A 7,635-nucleotide genomic window follows, 5' to 3' on the forward strand; every position below is an offset into this window, starting at 1 on the left:
GGAACACATTCACCATTTTCCCCCTGTGGTTGTCAGCCAAATGTCCCCTCCAACATCATGCCTTCCTCCTAGCTTCACCTAAATAAGTCTAGTTGGTAAATGGGTTTGAAGCCATCCACTGGAGCATGGGAAATCTACCAGCAGCCATAGCCTCAAAAAAGAATGGTTCTCCCTTCTACAGCAACTGTCCACTGACAAAAGCTCTTCGGTAAAGGGTGGGACTTGAACGTCATCTCACATCTGTTTATTTTTATAGTTCACATTGCTTAGGCTGGCCTTGAACTTGAAATCCTGATTCTGACTCTTGAGTAATTGGGATTATATAATATATATATATGTACATCATCTGGGTTTGCTCATTTGGCGTGTGTGTATGTGTGTGTGTGTGTGTGTGTGTATGCAGGTGAACACATGCTGAAGTGAGCATATATGCTTTACCAATTTTTCTGAGAGTCAAGGTACCTGTTTCTCAGTTGGGAAAACTAATTAGTAACCAGTTACTAACAGCCAAGTAAGCTAGGTTTCTTCCCTACTCATAATCTCAGGTAGAAGTTTTGCCAGGGATACTGTGGCATCAGAATGGATGTCTTCATCAGAATCTAGTTCCCTCTTGGCTCCCATGCCACCACGTATCATGCACACACTGAGTTGGCCCCACTCTCCTGCCATGCTGTTTCTTAAAGGCCGGAGTTCTACCCTAATTCTTAAGTATCAAATCATCCAGCATGTTTTTCAAATCCGTGGATGAGATACTGGCATGCCATGCACACAAAGGGACAGGATATCCTATGAGCTGGAACTCTAATGAATAAATCCATGGTCTGTGAACTACGGAACCTGGCAGAGAAGGGATGCTCCTCTATGTCTTGTCTCCTTCATTTCCTATCACCAGTTTTTACCTTCAGTAAATCTCTTACATAGCTAATCCTACTGCATTGGTACATATCACTAAGTATCTGACAGAAGCATCTTAGAAGATTTATTTTGGATCGCAGTTTGAGAGTTTTCATTGGTTCCATTGATTCTGGGCCCATGATGTGGCAGAACACCCTGGTAGCAGGAACATGTCCAGCAGAGCTTCTCATGGTAGTTGGGAAGAACAGAGAGATGGGGTTTCCATAAAGTGCCTCCACAGAAAACAGCTCCTAAGCACAACCCCCAAGTGACTCCCTTTCTCCCAGAAACTAAACTTTCTAGAACCTCTCTGGGACCGACTCTGTGACATTTCATATTCAGGGGATAGTATCTGTGTTGGATTTGTTTCTCAGGTGACCTGGTCTAACACAAGCTGTACCATGGATGTGCCAAGAAAGTTACCTTGAAACTTTCTCACTAACTGTCCAACAGGCAAAGAGGAGGTTAGTTTGACAGCTGGCAAATGAATAGTTCCTATCAAAATGTGACAACTCAAACGTAAAAGGTTTCACTGATGGTGAACTTTAGAACATATCCTGGTGGCGAAGAAAGACGAAGCTGTGATCACTGAGATATCTGAAAGCTATGAAGTGGGAAATATCCTCAAAGACAGCAGAGTTAGGTTGACTGATGCCAAGTTGAATTCATGAGCACAGAGGATAAGGAGAGTACTTAATAACTGATCATGTGAGGCACAGGGTCACCTGAGTGGCTTACAAAGAGGTCCTTATCTTCTACAATGTGACAGAGCAGACACGACTAAGCAAGCTGAAGATTAGTTGGAAATGCAGAGATCTCTGTGTTCATCCAGGAACAGGTGTTGGGACAAGAGGCAAAGGGATTCTGGGACCCTGGGAAAACCCTGACCTGGAAACTGAAAACTGGGAGGAAGACATGTAGATGGATACCCTTGAATGTATGTTCTAGGCAGACATACCTACCACTTAATCTTTTAGGCTTGTAAAGGTGTCTCCTCCCTCCTGATTAAGAGCCAGCATGCTGCTGCTTCTGAGACCACAAAGAAGGTTGCATATGCTTTCCTCAATAACTTCCCTGCCTGATTATCAAGGTTCATCATACTCATCGAAGCCTGGGTGGGTTCCTGCTGGAATCTGTTAAGGAGGGAGATGTTACAGTTGTCAAGCTTCAAGAACCAGTTAGACTGTTTTGATAGGAGTCCAAGGAGTACCTCATAAGCTATATTTTTGAGAGCTTGATTAAGTGACCTACAATTCAACTTTCTCAGGATCCAAATCCTGTACCTCAGGGAACAGGGGAAACACCGCTATGGCTTTATCTGGATAAAGCCCACACCAACACTTAGTGAAGGGGAGATCTCTGAGTTGCCTTCCAGAGACAAGAATTCTGTATTCATTCTATTAACAAGGTTGCAGTGTGAATAACACTGGCCAGGGGAAGAGATGAGGAGGCTGAAGGAAATGAGAGTTCCAGAATGTTGCCCATGGATCTTCAGAATCCCGCCACTACACTGAAGCTTTCAGGGGACTTAATGGTCAAAATCATGTCAGGACATCTTTAAAGTAAAGGACGTCTTGTATCCCTTCTACACAAAGGGAGGTCGACCTGCAAAACCTCTTTGGATTGGAGGACAATATATTCCACAAGTAAGAATATGGTTTTGACCTATATTCTGTGTGATGCAGATATGTAACTACCAGTTTTGAATAGGCTCAGAGCAGGACAGGGTTTTGTGGCATGTACAATAGCCATATTGCTTAGTCCATGGTCTTAGATAGACCCAATGGCTTTAGAGCTGTTGATGTAGATGCAGAGGGCAAAGCTAGAGCGATGACAGACTTTATGGAGAGAATCAGCTCCCAAAGCATAGCCCCTGGGATTCTGTGCTAAAACCATGCCAACCACTGTAGAGAAGAAACAGTAATGGAAATATTATCAAGCCCTGGCAGAGATAATGCTTCCGGATTATGAGAATTGCCCATTATGATTTGGATTCTAATGAGCCTTCTAATTCAGAACTGGACATGTGCAGTGATCACATCCTGGTACATCCAATTATAAAACCAAGTAGGACCAGAGGCTATCGCTATGTGGCTTGAGCAGCCTGACCATCCTTATCACTCTGAATGGACACAACAGCAGCTCTCATCTCACACCTGTGACTATGTGAGAACTTCAAGTTCTGTATCTGGTCATATATTTTGTATTTACAGTCCCTAGATACTGGCCAGTGGCCTAGCTACCTACTTAGGAGTTTTAAATGGAAAGAGCTAGAAGTTTGAGACATACTGGAGTGCAAATACACTAAGAAGAGTTTTGTGTTATGTATTAACAGCTATCATGAAGGGGCATTGACCCACCAAGTAGACAATTTGGCTTGGCCAGCTGACCTGACTAACACTGCCACTGATTATCTCAGAATTAGCATAGGAGCATGGTAGCAGAGATAGATATCTCAGAAGGGAATCTGCCTCATGGTAAGGATGGCATAGACCTGCAACCCAAATATTAGATCATCTCGAAGCCAGACTCATAGAATGCAGAAAAACCTGTGATTCAATTATGCACTCTACAGTAGGAAATCTGAGAGATGGTTTTTCATAGCAACCACGGGCTCATTCGTATTGTCCAGATCTACAGCTGCACACAAATGGCCCACTGACACAGCTATCATGTTCTAAAACCAGGCACCATGTTGACATTGGGATGTACTTCCCAGTGTTTTGAGAAATGACTAAGTGTGAATGTAGGTAGGGCTGGACCTGTGGGCAGGGCTGGACCTGCAGGATGCTAACCTTTTCTAAAGGGCAATTTTGGTTTGAACCCTCCCCACAGCTTGGATGAAATCTGCATAGAACTGCTTTGCAGTTTAATAAATTTGTTTCCTATTCTTTCATCCTTTTTCTCCTGCCCTCTATGGTTTTTCTTCCCAGGAGAATGACCTGATTTATGGTATGACAGTATTCCTCTTTGTACCTTCTCACTGATACTTCCCTTAATAAATAAATCTCTTACACATAGAATCTCATCTTGGCATCTGTTCCTTGGAGGATCTGGACTAACACAGATGGCTTGGACATGTGCTGGTGGGTGTCTAAGAAAGAATAGCAAGTATGCCAATCCTGCGTGCTGAGTGTGGTCAGCTTGCAGTGGCTGCCAGGAGAGTGTCGAGAAGTATTCTAGCATTGTATCTGGTCCATTCACAGTGAGTGCAAAGGAATGGGTCATGATCTTTTACTGGTCACTACTGCTGAACTGAAATGTTCCACAAAGCTCCATTACTAAGGGAAATTGTACATCCATGTGTGGTACTGCATGCCTGTAATTTCACAACTTGGGAGGCCAAGGAAGGATTGTTGTAGGTTTGAGACCATCCTGGGCTACCTGCTGAGTACAGGGCTAGCTAAGACTTCACAGTGTGACTGGGGTCCTGTCTCAAAAAAGCAAGGAGCTGGGGACGTAGCTCACTTTAGGTAGAGTGATTGTTTAGCATGCATGAAGCCCTGGTTCCAATCCCCAGCATTGTATAAAAGCAGGTATGGCTGCATGCCTACACTAAAGAGATGGATGCAGATTAATTAATATCAGAAGCTCATGGTCATTCCTACCTATATAGTGAGTTTGAGGCATCCTGAGATAAGTGAGATCCTGTTACGGAAACATGACAAATCAAAGCCAGCCCAGGAAACAAATTTAAAAAGGAGGAGGGCCATGATTAGAGAGCTACTGTATGTAAAACTTTTGTAATGGAAAGGGATATCCTTAGTGATACTGAATGATTAATATTGGTGGTTAATGAATAACAATTTCATTAAAACTACATTAACTATATACTATGTGATTATTTATGAACAGTAATAATGCCTAATGATAACCATCAATTGTTATCATCTCATTAATGAGCCTAAAGTGACACCTAATGGAAGAGATTATGTGGCTGAATTATATAAGCCCTAATAGCCCACATTGAAAGATGCTAGGTCAATGGAATCTAGAAAAAAATCAAAGTGCAAGGACTTGTCAGTGTTCTTCCTCTTGAGCTGCAGGGACTGTGTTCTGATGAGCTGATGTGAACCTCTCTTTCTATGGAGGATTGCCACATGGAGCCACCATGACAGGATGCTACCCATGAACATTACTCACTCTCCTTTATCTGATTTTATATTTGTCAAGGAACATCCTGATGTTCATTGTATTTGAGCAGAATTTTCTACTGAAGAGAGGATATGCTGACCAATTGACTAAGGAATTCTAGTCTCTTTAACATCCATTTATTTTCTTTAAAATGTCATTTCTAAAATTAAAATAAGATTTATCATAAAATAATTATTGGTGAGTAGGAAGGCAAAATTCAAAGTCTGTTTCTTAGGCGCAGCTTCTTCCAATTTCCCCAGGAGTAATACTTTTGTTGCTGTTGTTGTAAATTATTTCATTTCTCCACTGGATATCTGGCACTCACAATATTTTCTTCATGACCTTGTTTAGAGGAACTTTCTTATGAATTCATTCAGAATGAACTAACAAAACCGAGCTTGTAAATACACAAAGCTGGGAGCCAATCCCCCCATTCAGAAGTCTTTTTTCATTGCATGTCTTGTCTTTTGTTAAGTCTTTTATGACATCAAACACTATGTTTTGTAAAAAGGGGAAGCTTTGTCTACCATTCACAGACTACAAGACATCAATTTGCAAAGAATTATGTGTAGTGCTGGGCTCCCTGTGTTTGCTTTATTCAGCCTGATGAAATACCACTCGTTTTTGTGTTATTTGTATTACTTTTTACATCCGTCCCTCCATCCAAGGATGAAGTAGAGTTCAAGGAAGACAGTCTTAGTTCTAAGTGTGAATTTATACAAAGATTCACTACAGCAGCACAATATGATAACAAACACAGGGGAAGAAGTCTGTGATGACCTAGATAGGCTCACTCTGTTTGTTTCTTAGGATTACTGTCTCTTCTCAGACTCAAGACAATCCCTGATGTGAAAAACTAGTTACCTAAGATGAAAAAGCCTGGCCTTTCAGGGTTCAGAATTTGATGAGATTTTTCCTTGATAGAGAGCATCTGAATTTCTTTCAAAAAGGCTTCTCTGCAGGGATTTAGAGGAAAAAAATCTTGAGCTTAAGATATGTAATAAAATTATTATTTTAGGATCAGAAAAGACCATGTCCCCAAATATTTTTGAAGCCTATAAATCGACTCTTAAATCCTTGAATCAAAGTTTTGTTTACAGAGAAACTGATTTTTTAAAAGTTAGATGAGTTTTATTAATTTGCATTAATATTTTTGAGGTTCTGAGGGTTGAATCTAGGGACTCATCTGTGCTAGGTAAGCCATGGTTTCATTAAGTTAGAGCACTCTTCCCAAAGATGATAATTCTTTTGATGGCACAAATATTGTAGTGAACATTAATACAGAAATCTAGTTGACTACAGGGTTCAGGCTGGGAATCTTTTCATATATAAAAAAGCCTTTTTTTTTTTTTACCCCCACAAAAGCAAGAAATTTAGTTTCTTACTCCTTCATGTCATCAGGTATTACCAGAAATAGTCTCTAAAACATTCGTATACTTGTATATTTTGTAGTACATGGAATGCTGTACCGTAAATGGGTGCTATGTGGTAGAAACACCTCTGGAGAGGCTGTGATTTAGGAGCACTGTGTTTACTCAGGGGAGTCAGAGGGACAAGCTTCTGACTCTCTAGGTTCTAGTTTCTGATGTCAGAAGCCAGATGCGAGTTGATAGCTATCTGAGATGAATGAATGTTAAACAAAGAACCTCAGTGGTACAGGCATGTCATAGCTATCTGTGATGAATGAATGTATAACAAAGAACTTCAGTGGTACAGAAATGTCATTTCAGTCGCCAGATCGCCTGGCTAGACTCACAAGCTTGAAACCTTTATATTTGATGTCTGTGACTCTTGGCAAGGAGCTTTAGTAATTTGCTTCCATTTTTTTCTTTTCAAAATCTAATATCTCTAGTGGTTAGTAAGACATAAGGTTGGAATGCAAATCTGCATATGGCTTTAGTACCAAATTTTATCTGACTTGGGAGACATGCTCTCTGATTTTATGGAGATATTAGTTGTTTCCCTTGTACTAGAGTTCTCAGTGTAGCTTGCAAAGTTGAACGTCTCATGAGACCATCAATCATCATGTGTGTCTCTATTATCTGTTCTGATACATGATGTCAGTTTGTTCTTAGAAATTATAATTTGATTGTTTCTATCCTTACTATCATACTTGAAGAATGAGTTTTCCTTCAACGTTTGCATTGCAGAAATTGAACCCGAGGCCTCTTGCGTGCTAGACAGGAACTCTGCCACCAACCCATATTTCAATATCACAACCCCCACTTTAATATGGCTCTGGAGGAGTGAGTCCTTTGAGCATGGTCTGGGATGAAATAAAGACTTGGAAGGTGCACTCACTTTCAATGCAAATGTTTTCTTCTGGTTCAAGCCAATGGTCAATTTCCAATAAACGTCTAAAACAGACAAAGGCACCATACGGGTAATACACTTGGTCTTTTCAACATACTTACTTTTAGATCTGACAGGGCTTCATTTTATGGGTATCATCTAAACATGGTTGCAGAAGTTAGACCAATTGGATTTAAATTTCTAGAGACAACATCACTTTGCAGGCACAAATGAATAATGAAATCAACAGAGGGTGGGATCAGCATTTGGGGCTCAGTGTGACTCGGGTGAGTTCTGAAAAATAAGAATCCAAAC

The sequence above is a fragment of the Mesocricetus auratus genome, unplaced genomic scaffold, assembly GCF_017639785.1.
Source record: "Mesocricetus auratus isolate SY011 unplaced genomic scaffold, BCM_Maur_2.0 Super-Scaffold_100026, whole genome shotgun sequence".
NCBI lineage: Eukaryota > Metazoa > Chordata > Mammalia > Rodentia > Cricetidae > Mesocricetus > Mesocricetus auratus.